Source organism: Macaca thibetana, chromosome 3 (genome assembly GCF_024542745.1).
Source record: "Macaca thibetana thibetana isolate TM-01 chromosome 3, ASM2454274v1, whole genome shotgun sequence".
Classification (NCBI taxonomy): domain Eukaryota; kingdom Metazoa; phylum Chordata; class Mammalia; order Primates; family Cercopithecidae; genus Macaca; species Macaca thibetana.
In genome coordinates this window covers 129,260,230-129,273,965 of record NC_065580.1, presented here as the reverse complement: position 1 = coordinate 129,273,965, position 13,736 = coordinate 129,260,230, and the positions used below count along the sequence as shown (strand labels likewise).

The window sequence follows — 13,736 nt, the reverse complement described above, 5'->3', positions numbered from 1 at the left end:
AGTTCTTGTAGAGACAGGGGTCTCACTATGTTGCCCAGACTGGTTTTGAACTCTTGGGCTCGAGAGATCCTCCCACCTTGGCTTCCCCAAATGCTGGGATTATAGGCATGAGCCACCACACGTGGCCTCACATATTTTGACATATAAAACAGCAAATATTTTTTTAAAGAGCTAAAGAAACCAGTAGTTTTTAAAGAAAGAAGTAGTGGGAGTGTCTAGTACAACCAAAACCAGGCATCAAAGTCAGCTGTTAAACATTCCAGGCTCGGCACAGTGGCTCATTCCTGTAATCTCGAAACTTTGGGAGGCACAAGTGGGAGGATTGCTTGAGCCCTGGGGAGTGGAGGTTGCAGTGAGTCATGATTATGCCACAGTATTCCAGCCTGGAAAACACACTGAAACCCTGTCTCAAAAATAAATAAATCAATCAATCCAGAACCAGTGCTCACTTCGGCAGCACACATACTAAAATTGACATGACATGGAGAAGATGAGCATGGTCCCTGTGAAAGGATGACACACAAATTCATGAAGCATTCCATATTTAAAAAAATATTTCAGAACCAATGAAATAAATGAATCAAAAGAAAGGGAAGACCCTGGTGGTTCCTTTGATATCAGAAAAAATCGACCGGGTGCAGTGGCTCATGCGTATAATCCCAGCAATTTGGGAGGCTGAGGCTGGCAGATCATTTGAGGTCAGGAGTTGGAGACCAGCCTGACCAACATGGTGAAACTCCGTATCTACTAAAAATCCAAAAATTAGGCTGGGTGCAGTGGCTCATGACTGTAATCCCAGCACTTTGGGAGGTCAAGGTGGGTGGATCACTTGAGATCAGGAATTTGAGACCAGCCTGGCCAACATGGTGAAACCTTGTCTTTACTAAAAAACAAAAATTAGCCAGGTGTGGTGGTGGGCATTTGTAATCCCAGCTACTCAGGAATCAGAGGCAGGGAGAATCGCTTGAACTTGGGAGGTGGAGGTTGCAGTGAGCTGAGATTGCACCACCGCACTCCAGCTGGGGTGACAGGGCAATACTCCATCTCAAAAAAGAAATAAATAAATACATAAAGTACAAAAATTAGCTGGACATGGTGGTTCATGCCTGTAATCCCAGCTACGTGGGAGGCTGAGGCAGAAAAATCGCTTGTACCCGGGAGGCGGAGGTTGCAGTGAGCTGAGATCACACCACTGCACTCCAGCCTGTGTGACAGGCAAGACTCTGTCTAAAAAAATTAAATAAATAAATAAAAATTTAAAAAGTTTTCATTTGCAATTCTGAATTTGGCAAGAAGAGTGAACTGTGGCCCAGTGACCGGCACACAGCATTTTAGAGTTCATGGCGTGATCCCTGGGAAACTGTTTTTGCCAAAGTTGTGGCATCATCTCTGGCCACTCACTTTATTCCAAAGACCTGGCTCAAAATGATTATTTATGGAAATCAACTCTAGCCTTAAAACACAAAATCATTGCAGTTCTAAAGATATTCAAAAGAAGATAATTAAGATGATTAAAAAGCAATGAAGGGCCAGGCACAATGTCTCATGCCTGTAATCCCAGCACTTTGGGAGGCTGTGGCAGAAGGATCACTTGAGGCCAGGAGTTTGAGACCAGCCTGGGCAACATAGTGAGACCCTGTCTCTACAAAATAATTTTAAAAATTAGCTGGGCATGGTGGTGTGAGCCTGTTGTCCCAGCTACTCCAGAGGCTGGGATGGGAGGATCACTTGAGGCCAGGAGCTGGAGGTTGCAGTGAGCCAGGATTGCACCACTGCTCTCCAGCCTGGGTGACAGGGAGAGATTTTGTCTCTAAAAAGGAAACAAAGGAAGCAAGGAAGGGCTTCTCTCCAAATACTTCCACTTTGTTTGGAGCAATTACAAGATTCCAGGAAACCCGGAAAACCTACCCTGAGTACCTTTTTGGATGTATGCTAATGGGAAAACAAATCTCATTAATTAACTCACAGAACAGCTAAGAGAAAAGGATCTTATGGGACATGTGGTTTCACTCCCTAAGTTTAAACATGAGGGAACTGGGTACCAAAGAGACTCACCAGGTAGAGAGAGAAGAGCCTGTCTTACCACAAGGGGTCTCTCATTGAAAACCCAGCAAAACTCGTCCGCTGCCTGCATTCTCTAAGATCATAACCCAACATAGGATAGAAATGTCTCCACTTCAGAGGACAACCGGTTTGTCCTTTGCCTTTTACACTCCTTTCAGCAAGGAGTATTTCTCAACTTTGTATTTGTGCAAACTCTTGAGCAGCACAAACTCCTGAGCTAAGAGACACTTCACTCTGTTTGCAATTGAGGGCAAAGGCTGGGATGCTTGGGCACCGCTCCAGGCTCCTTTCCCAAAAGTCTGGGGTGGCAGGAAAAAAAAAGCATTTATTTTTCACTCACTGAGTAGAGACTTGCAGTGAGCCGAGATCTCACCACTGCACTCCAGCCTGGGTGATAGAGCAAAACCCTGGCTCTAAAAAAAATTTTAAAGATTGCCCTTGGAATTAAGATTAATATGTATTCCCTGTGGTTTCCAGGGTATCAAGAAAAAAAAAAAAAAAGAAAAAAAAAGGAGGCAGAAAGACACAGAAGAAGAAAAGGAAAATTTGAGCAAGAATGGAAGAAGGGCTGGGCACGGTGGCTCATGCCTGCAATTTCATCACTTTGGGAGGCCTAGATGGGCGGATCACCTGAGGACAGGAGTTCGAGACCAGCCTGACCAACATGGCAAAACCCCATCTCTACTAAAAATACAAAAATTAGCAGGGCGTGGTGGCAGGTGCCTGCAATCCTAGCTACTTGGGAGGCTGAGGCAGTAGAATTGCTTGACCACAGGAGGCGGAGGTTGCCGTGTGAGCTGAGATTGCGTCATTGCACTCCAGTCTGGTGACAGAGCCAGGCTCTGTCTCAAAAAAAAAAAAAAAAAAGTTTTCTGAGGCCGAGTGCCGTGCTTCATGCCTATAATCCTAGCACTTGGGGAGGCTGAGGCAGGCAGATCGTTTGAGGTTAGGAGTTTGAAACCAGCCTGGCCAACATGGTGAAATCCCATTTCTACTAAAAATACAAAAATTAGTTGGGTATGGCAGTGGGTGACTGTAATCCCAGCTACTCGGGAGGCTGAGGCAGGAGGATCGCTTAAGCCTGAGAGGCAGAGGTTGCAGTGAGCAGAGATAGTGCCATGGCACAATCATAGCTCACTGCTGCCTCAGATTCCTGGGCTCCAGCAATCCTCCTGCCTCAGCCTCTTGAGTAGCTGAGATTACAGGCATGCACCACCATGCCCAGTGTGAGAAACAAACTCACCTGTCCAAACACAAAGAATGGACTCAGACACCCAGAGAACAGCGAAGGTGAGACTTCTAACAATGGTCTTGCAGGATCGGGTGTCTGATGCCTATCATCAGACACACCTAGCAGCTTCAACAAGCAATTTATCCTCTTGTGTGCAGGTACCTCCCCTGTTTCCTCATACATAGGCTGAGTACTATGGGGTCACAATCTTCTTGCACGTCGCCTATTGGTTGTTGAATAGGGGCTTTAGGTGTTTTTTTTTTTTTTTTTTTTTTGAGATGGAGTCTTGCTCTGTCACCCAGGCTGGGATGCAGTCGTGCGATCTCGGCTCACTGCAAGCTCCTCCTCCTGGGTTCATGCCATTCTCCTGCCTCAGCCTCCTGAGTAGTTTGGACTACATGCACTCGCCACCATGCCCGGCTAATTTTTTTGTATTTTTAGTAGAGATGGGGTTTCACCGTGTTAGCCAGGATGGTCTCGATCTCCTGACCTCGTGATCCACCCACCTCAGCCTCCCAAAGTGCTGGGATTACAGGCATGAGCCACTGCACCCAGCCATGTATATCCTGTTTCTTCTATAGTTTGCTGACCTGATTTAAGGCACTTTGTCTTGGAAATGGATCACTGTATACATTATTTCCTTCACCCAGCTAATTAAAAATATTTTTTGTAGTGATGGGGGTCTCACTCTGATGCCTAGGCTGGTCTTGAACTCTTGGCCTCAAGTGATCCTCCTGCCTCAGCCTCCCAAAGTGCTTGGATTACAGGCATGAGCCACCTGTTTAGTCATCTTTGTTTACAAAAGAGAGTTTAAAGGACTCCAACTAGGAACTATTGCAGTAATCTGGGCCAGATATGATTCTAGCTGGGTTGAGATAATGACCAAGATAAAAAGGAGGAAGACGGGAAAGGCTGGGAGGGACACAACAAACAGGACTTGCAAGTAAGCAGTGACAAAAGTCAGGGAAACCAAAGAAGACTCCCAGGTCTCCAGGTGACGAGGCCAGACATGGTACATGGTAGTGCCGGCAGACGGAGGGGGAGTGCATACCCCCACACAGCTGGCCCACACACTCCGGCTGTAAAAGGCCAGGAATCGCATGCTCTCCAGCTTGCTGCCTGAATTTGGACAACTCACTCACTCTCACTGCCTGTCTTCACAATTTCAATATGAAGCTAAAAAAAACCTTCTCTAACTTGTTTTGCTTCTCATTTTGTCACCTAGGCTGGAGTACAGTGGTGCAATCTCGGCTCACTGCAACCTCTGACCCCAGGGTTCCAGCGATCTTCCTGCCTCAGCCTCCCAAGTATCTGGGATTACGGGCCTGCCACCATGCCCAGCTAATTTTTTTTTTTCTGGAAAGACGGGGTTTCGCCATGTTGGTCAGGCTGGTCTTGGACTGTTGACCTCAGGTGATCCACCCTCAGCCTCCCAAAGTGTTAGGATGACAGGTATGAGCCACTGTGCCCGGCCGGCCTCCAGCTTGTTTTAAGAATCCAGTAACATCCCTATGTTTAACAATTGGTTTAGATATTCAGAAGCTGCTGATGTGAATGTTTAATGAATTTTATGAGTAAAGAAGTTAGATCAAAGTAAATGGATTCCATGAAGCCGAGAAGCTGAGAATGATGTCTTCTGGATATGCCACCTGGTAACCCCTCCTTCAGTGCACTGTGCCCCTTGACAAACATCATGGGGAGCAGGGACAGAGGAGGTGGGTGGGGAGCACAGGGACACAGGCACGGTGACATCTGCCCCTGCCTTGCCCCCATCCCATTCACTGCTTTCTATAATGCAATCATTTAACAGTGGTTTCCCATGTGTAAAATATTTGCTTCATTCAATCACAGAATAGACACTTGATGTTCATATTTACTGAGTAAGAAACTGTTCACTTGCCAAGTAGGAACTTTAAAAAATCAACAACCCTTAATTAGCTGCATCACTGAAGTAAAACCAATGTAAGGGATTTAGTTTATCCAGGCAAGCCTGGTTGGCTTCTTGGCTTCCTGTCTTCTCCATTTATTCCTCCTTCTCAAAGTATGGATTTTATTTTCAAACTGGGGAAAAGGGGTGTTCCAGGTGGAAGGTGGAGGCAGGATGGCTTTAGACTAGGAGTTCAAGATCAGCCTGGTCAGTATAGTGAGACCTTGTCTCCAGAAAAAAAAAAAAAAAAAAAAAAAAAAAAAAAATTCTCTCTTTTTTTTTTACTTAACTGGGTGTGGTTGCATGCCTGTGGTCCCAGCTTCTCAGGAGGCTGAGGCAGGAGGATCACTTGAGCCCAGGAATTTGACGCTGCAGTAAGCTGTAATCATGCCACTGCACTCCAGCCTGCGTGACAGAGCAAGACCCTGTCTAAAAACAACAATAACAACAAAAAAGGGCCAGACTCAGTGGCTCACACCTGTAATCCCAGAACTTTGGGAGGCTGAAGCAGGAGGATCTCTTGAGGTCAGGAATTTGAGACCAGCCTAGACAACAGTAAGACCTTGTCTCTCTATTTTTTTTTTTTTTTAAAAGAGGTGTTTGGGAACTTCCACTATGTAGACGTCCACTGCTGAAGGGCTGTTTTGGGTCATAACCAAGACACGTGGCCTGAGAGCCCGTGATGATTATTTGTGTTTGTGCAAACTCCACAGCAGCCCAAGCTCCTAGACTAAGACATACTCCACTCTGTAACAGTCTTGAGCAGCCAAATGAGGAGAGACAGGTCATTGTCTCCAGCATCAAAGGAATGAACCAAGATGTTGATTTTAGAGCCAACACTTTCCCAAGAAACCTCCATACTGTGACCTCACAGGGACTCCAGCGGCACTGAGTGTCAGAATTAAGGCATCTGAGGCTGGGCCACATTCTTGCAGAGGCCTCACTCAAAACGTGGCCTGGTGTGATCAAAAGATGTTGATGTGGCAGCTCCTCACCAGGTGTTCTGCTCCCACTATTGCCCCTCCATGTCCAGTCTCTTGACAAGCAGCCGGAATGTTCTTTTTAGTGTTTTTGTTTTGTTTTTCTTTGAGATGGAGTCTCGCTCTGTTGCCCAGGCTGGAGTGCAGTGGTGTGATCTCTGCTCACTGCAACCTCTGCCTCCCAGGTTCAAGCAATTCTCGTGCCTCAGCCTCCTGTAGCTGGGATTACAGGTGCCTGCCACCATGCCCGGCTAATTTTTGTATTTTTTAGTAGAGACAGGGTTTCACCATGTTGGCCAGGCTGGTCTCGAACTCCTGACCTCAGGTAATCTACCTGCCTCAGCTTTCCAAAGTGTTGGGATTACAGGTGTGAGCTACCACACCCGGCCTTTTTTTGTTTTGTTTTGTTTTTTGTTTTTAGAGGTAAGGTCTAGCTCTGTTGCTCAGGATGGAGTGAGGTGGGGCAATCATGGCTCACTGCAGCCTCTATCTCCTGGGCTCAAGTGATCCTCCCACCTCAGCCTCTGGAGGTGGCCACTGCGCCTGGCACACCTGGTTTATTTTTTAAAAGTTATTTTTGGCCGGGCGAGGTGGCTTACACCTGTAATCCCAGCACTTTGGGAGACCAAGGCAGGTGGACCACACAAGGTCGGGAGTTCCAGACCAGCCTGACCAACATGCAGAAACCCCATCTTTACTAAAAATACAAAATTAGCCAGGTGTAGTGGTGGATGCCTGTAATCCCAGCTACTCGGGAGGCTGAGAGAGAAGAATAGCTTGAATCCGGAAGGCAGAGGTTGGTAAACTGAGATCATGCCACTGCACTCCAGCCTGGGCAACAAGAGTGAAATTCTGTCTCAAAAAAAAAAAAAAAAAAAAAAAGTTATTTTTACAGAGACAGGGGTCTCTGTATGTTGCCCACGGTGGTCTGAAACTGCTACCCTCAAGTGATCCTCCCCCTTCAGCCTCCCAAAGTGCTGGGATTACAGGCATGAATCACCGTGCCCAGTCTTATTCTTTTTTAATTAGCTCAGTTTCAATTTCCTACTATAAAAATACCATCAGGCCGGGCGCGGTGGCTCACGCCTGTAATCCCAGCACTTTGGGAGGCCGAGGCGGGCGGATCACGAGGTCAGGAGATCGAGACCATCCTGGCTAACAGGGTGAAACCCCATCTCTACTAAAAATGCAAAAAATTAGCCGGGCGAGGCGGCGGGCGCCTGTAGTCCCAGCTACTCGGGAGGCTGAGGCAGGAGAATGGCGTGAACCCGGGAGGCGGAGCTTGCAGTGAGCCGAGATCGCGCCATTGCACTCCAGCCTGGGCGACTAAGCAAGACTCTGTCTCAAAACAAAACAAAACAAAACAAAACAAAAAACCATCAAATAGAAAATGTCAATGTTAAGTAGGATTTCCATGTAAAGGTGGCAAATCACAGGGGATGCGATGGCTTGACTTGGGCTCAGAGGCCTGACATTCCTGCCTTCTTATATTAATAAGAAAAATAGGCCGGGCGCGGTGGCTCAAGCCTGTAATCCCAGCACTTTGGGAGGCCGAGACGGGCGGATCACGAGGTCAGGAGATCGCGACCATCCCAACATGGGCTAACATGGTGAAACCCGGTCTCCACTAAAAAATACAAAAAAATAGCCGGGCGAGGTGGCGGGCGCCCGTAGTCCCAGCTACTCGGGAGGCTGAGGCAGGAGAATGGCGTAAACCCGGGAGGCGGACCTTGCAGTGAGCTGAGATCTGGCCACTGCACTCCAGCCTGGGCGACAGAGCGAGACTCCGTCTCAAAAAAAAAAAAAAAAAAAGAAAAAAAGAAAAATAAAACAAAATAGTGTGAAGTGTTGCGGTGGTGAAAATTTTCCGGGGGTGGTATGGAGAGAGAATGGGCGATATTTCTCAGGGCTGCTTCAAGCGGGATTGGGGCGGCGTGGGAACCTAGAGTGGGAGAGATTAAGCTGAAGGGAGATCTTGTGGTAAGGGGTGATATTGTGGGGTTGTTAGAAGAAACATGTGTCGTATAGAATGATTGGTGATGGCCTGGATAAGGTCTGAATAAGAGAAGGAGAGAAAACAGGTATTAAAGGGCTAAGAACTGGGAGGACCTAGGACATCTATTAGAGAGTGCTTAAGGAGGCTCAGCATAGCCTTGCTAGCAAAGATTATTTACTTTAAGAGGGAATTTAGAGTGGCGGTTTGGCATAGCACCAGGAGATATTAGCTGTGATGGCTTGGAGAAACAGTGTAAACCAGCAGTGTAAACATGAGCAGGGCATTTATGAGTAGTTGAGAACGGTGAATAGGAGTATGACTAGACACAAGATAGTAGGGATGACAAATTTTTGGGGGTGCAGTCTAAGTTGGTCTGGTGTCTGGAATGAGACTGGGACATAATAAAAAGTGTCCACACAGGAGCTCAAATGGGCTGGAACCTGTAGCATTCTGAGGACAGGCCTGAATTCTGAGAAGGGAAAGTGGTAAAGGTATTGTCTAGTCCTTTTTAAGTTGGTGACTGAGCTTGGTGAGGTGTGTTTTTAAAAGACCATTAGTCCATTCTGCCTTTCCTGAAGATTGAGGACAGTAAAGGATATGAAGGTTTCACTGAATACCAAGAGACTGAGAAACTGCTTGGGTGATTTGACTAGTAAAGGCTGGTCTGTTATCAGACTGTATAGAGGTGGGAAGGACAAACTGAGGAATTATGTCTGACAGAGCCTGTGGGAAAGGCCTCTACCCATCCAGTGAAAGCGTCTACCTAGACTAAGAGAAATTTTAGTTTTCTGACTCGGGGCATGTGAGTAAAGTCAATTTGCCAGTCCTGGGCGGGGGCAAATCCCTGAGCTTGATGTGTAGGAAAGGGAGGGGGCCTGCACAATCCCTGAGGGGTAGTAGAATAGCAGATGGAACACTGAGAAGTGATCTCCTTTAGGATAGATTTCCATGATGGAAAGGAAATGAGAGGTTGTAAGAGACGGGTTAGCAGCTTGTAACCTACATGGAAGAGGTTATGAAATGATGACAGAATAGAATGGGCCTGTGAGGCTGGAAGGAGATATTTTCCTTGGTCTAAGAACCGTTTGCCTTGAGTGGGAAGAGATTGATAGGTGGAAGTTTCAGTGGGGGAGTAGGTGGGAGTGACCTACGTGAAGGGGGAAAACTGCCATGAGGGATAGAAGTTGGAATGCTAGCTGCTTTTTTAGCTAACTTATCAGCATAAGCATTGTCCTGAGCGATGGGATCTGATGCCTTTTGATGGTTGCTTTTTAGTTACTTTATCAGCATAAGTGTTGTCCTGAGCCATGGTTGGGGGAAGAAAATAGATTTTGCAAGTTATGAGAACTGTAGAGAGTTGAGCATAGTTTGTGATTTTTAGGGCCTCTACCAGTATTAAAGCAGTGGCAGCCACTGCACGCAGACATGAGGGCTAGGCTAAAACAGTAAGGTCAAGTTGTTTGGACAGAAAGGCTGCAGGACATGGTCCTGGCTCTTGTGTAAGAATTCTGGGCCGGGTGCAGTGGCTCAAGCCTGTAATCCCAGCACTTTGGGAGGCCGAGATGGGTGGATCACGAGGTCAGGAGATCAAGACCATCCTGGCTAACACGGTGAAACCCCGTCTCCACTAAAAAATACAAAAAACTAGCCAGTCCCAGCTACTCGGGAGGCTGAGGCAGGAGAATGGCGTAAACCCGGGAGGTGGAGCTTGCAGTGAGCCCAGATCGCGCCACTGCACTCCAGCCTGGGCGACAGAGCGAGACTCCATCTCAAAAAAAAAAAAAAAAAAAAGAAAGAAAAAGAATTCTGTCTGCACTAACCATGTCTAGGAAGGAAAGGAGTTGTTTTATAGAAGGGATTGGGGTTTGGGAGATTAGCCAGACATGATCAGCAGGGAGAGTAAGTGTGTATTTATGAGAAGTATGCGGAGATAGGTAACAGATGAGGAAGAAATTTGGGCTTGACTGAAGTAATGGGGGCTGTCTGTGAAGCCTTGCGGCAGTATAGCCTAGGTAATTTGCTGAGCCTGATGGGTGTCAGGGTCAGTCCAAGTGAAAGTGGAGAGAGGCTGGGATGAAGGGCGTAAAGGAATAGTGAAGAAAGTATGTTTGAGATCCAGAACAGAATACTGGGTTGTGGAGGGAGGTATTGAGGATAGGAGAGTACATGGGTTGGGCACCACAGGGTGGATAGACAATTTGGTTGATAAGGTGCAGATCCTGAACTCACCTGTAAGCCTTGTCTGGTTTTAGGACAGGTGAAATGGGGGAATTGTAAGGGGCATTTACAGGCTTTAAAAGGCCATCTTTAATCCTTTTAAAGTGTGCTGCGGGATGGGATATTGGCGTTGAGTGGGATAAGGGTGATTAGGTTTTAATGAGATGGTAAGGGGTGACTGGTCACCAAGGAGAGGTATCCTATGCTTGTGGGTTAAGGTTGGGGGACAAGGGGAAGGATGTAAAGGAGGCTTTGAACTGGGGGAAGAGGCAGCAATGAGGTATCGCTGTAGCCTAGGAATAGTCAGGGAAGCAGATAATTTAGTTAAAATGTCTTGACCTAATAAGGGAACTGGACAGGTGGGGATAATTAAAAAGGAGTGCATAAAAAAATGTTGTCCAAGTTGGCACCAGAGTGGGGAGTTTTAAGAGGTTTAGAAGCCTGGCTGTCAATACCCACAACAGTTATGGAGGCAAGGGAAACAGGCCCTTGAAAAGACGGTAATGTGGAGTGGGTAGCCTCCATATTGATTAAGAAGGGGATGGACTTATCCTCCACTTAAGAGTTACCCAAAGTGTCTGTGACGGTCCAGGAGGCTTCCAAGGCGATGGGGCAGCGTCAGTCTTCAGCTGCTAAGCCGAGAAGATCTGGGAAGGAGTCAGTCAGAGAGCCCTGGGCCAGAGCTCCAGGGACTCTGGGAGTGGCTGCTGGGTGAGTTGGACAGTCCGATTTCCAGTGGAGTCCCGCACAGATGGGACATGGCTTAGGAGGAATCCTGGGCTGTGGACATTCCTTGGCCCAGTGGCCAGATTTCCTGCACTTGTAGCAAGCTCCTGGGGAAGGAGGTTCTGGAGGAACCCCTGGCAGCTGCAGTTCAGGCATTTGGAGTTGTGTGCTGGAGATGTGGCTGGGGTTTGTCTCACAGCGGAGGCAAGGAATTGCAACTCAGAAATAAGTTGCTACTTGGCTGCCTCTACTCTATTATTGTACACCTTGAAGGTGACGTTCATTAAGTCCTGTTGTGTGGTTTGAGGGCCGGAATTTAATTTTTGGAGCTTTATTTAATGTCAGGAGCAGATTGGGTAATAAAACAAAATGCATATTGAGAATAAGTCGGCCTTCTGACCTTTCAGGGTCTAGGGCTGAAAAGCGCCTCAGGGTTGCTGCTAAATGGGCCATGAACTGGGTTAAGTTTTTTATATTTGATGACAAAGAGCCTAAATGCTAACTGATTTAGGAGGGGTCAGATAAAGAAAAAGGAGCATTAACCTTGACTATGCCTTTAGCTCTATCCACTTTTTTAAGAGGAAATTTCTGGGCAGGTTGGGGAGGGCTAGTCGAGGAATGAAACTGTAAGCCAGACAGGATGTGAGGAGGTGAGGTAATAAAGGATTACAGGGTGGGAGACTGAGGAAAAATTGGGACCTAGCTTGGTCTGGCAAGGAGGGGAGAGGTCAGATGGATCTGTAGAAAAGGAAGATTAGAAAGACTCAGCGACACTTGGGGTTGGGACTGAAGGGACAGACGAGAGGGAAAAAAGGAAGATTTGGGACGAGTTGCATTGGGAACAGAGACTAGGGAAGGACTGATGTGTAAAAGAATGCCTGGACGTCAGGCACCTCAGATCATTTGCCCATTTTACAACAAGAATTATTTAGATCTTGTAGGATGGAAAAATCGAAAGTGCCATTTTCTGGCTATTTGGAACTACTGTCGAGTTTGTATTGGGGTCAAGCGGCATTGTAGAAGAAAATAAGGCATTTAGGTTTTAGGTCAGGTGTGAGTTGAAGAGGTTTTAAGTTCTTGAGAACACAGGCTAAGGGAGAAGAAGGAGGAATGGAGGATGGAAGGTTGCCCATAGTGAAGGAGGCAAGCCCAGAGAAAAGAGAGAGTAGAGACACAGAGAGAAGGAGTTCAGGGGTTCTTGCCCTCCAGAAAAGCGGGAAAGGGGTCGGGGTGCAGAAATAAGGGATTGGGGCACAAAAATAAGAGGTCGGGGTGCAAAAAGGTTGGGGCGCAAAAATAAGAGGTCAGGGTTCTAGCCCCTCCCCCAGAAAAGCAGAGAAGGGGTAGAGACAGGGAGAGAAGGGGGTTGGGGTGCTTGCCCCTCCCCCAGAAAAGCGGGGCTTGCCACTAAGGGTGAAGGACCAAGGCAGGCGTCCCTGCAATGATTAAACACCAAGGGAAGGCTGCCTTCCCCAGCCCGTGACCGGCGCTGGCGTTTTGGGTCCACAGATTAAACGTGTTTCCTTTGTCTCTACCAGAAAATGAAAGGAATTGAAATTAAGAGAAGGGAGAGATTGAAGGGTGACGCCAAGATTGAAAGGAGAAAGAGGTTGAAGGATAGTGAGAGAGGTTGGAGAAGAGAGTAAAAAAGGGGCCGCTTACCCGATTTAAAATTGGTGAGATGTTCCTTGGGCTGGTTGGTCTGAGGACCAGAGGTTGTGGGTGGATCTTTCTCATGGAGCAAAGAGCAGGAGGACGAGGGACTGATCTCCCAAGGGAAGTGCCCTGATCCAAGTCACTGCACCAAAATGTCATGCGCGTCTGTGTGAAGAGCCCACCAAACAGGCTTTGTGTGAGCAATAAAGCTTTTTAATCACCTGGGGGCAGGAAGGCTGAGTCCGAAAATAGTCAGCAAATGGAGATAAGGGTGGGACCGTTTTATAGGATTTGGGTAGGTAAAGGAAAAGTACAGTCAAAAGGGGGTTGTTCTCTGGTGGGCAGGAGTGGGGGTCACAAGGTGCTCAGTGGGGGAGCTTTTTGAGCCAGGAAAAGGAATGTCGTAAGATAATGTCACCGCTTAAGGCAAGGACCGGCCATTTTCACTTCTTTTGTGGTGGAATGTCATCAGTTAAGGTGAGGTAGGGCATTTGCACTTCTTTTGTGATTCTTCAGTTACTTCAGGCCATCTGGGCGTATATCTGTTACAGGGGATGTGGACGTGCAAGTCACAGGGGATGCGATGGCTTGGCTTGGGCTCAGAGGCCTGACACCCACCATGCGCCAAGTACTATATTAGGTTCTGATGGGATGGGACTCCTGCCATAGGCAGCCTCTGTTCTGATTTGGTGTGAGTTTGGGAGGAGGACATACAGACAAGCAATTCAATACATAACAAGCTGATTTCTGAGTGTGATATCTGCTTTGAGAGAACCAGGCAGCATGAGGCAATGAAATGGAGGATGATTCCCTCTTCACAGGATGAGGGAGGATTTCTTTGCAGAGATGATGTGTGAGCTGAGGTACGAAACGTGAGAAAAATCCAGCTACAGCAGGAGGTATGGGAAGTCCATTTCCAGCAGGGGAGAGCGTGTGCAA

The 13,736-nt window shown here is 47.3% G+C and overlaps 1 non-coding gene across 1 annotated transcript; it reads left to right on the top strand.

Moving 5' to 3' along the window:
* The first annotated feature begins 441 nt into the window (after positions 1-441).
* Positions 442-548, top strand: LOC126951749 (U6 spliceosomal RNA). The gene has a single exon (XR_007724618.1). It is a non-coding gene; the product is annotated as a U6 spliceosomal RNA (small nuclear RNA).
* Positions 549-13,736: the final 13,188 nt, after the last annotated feature.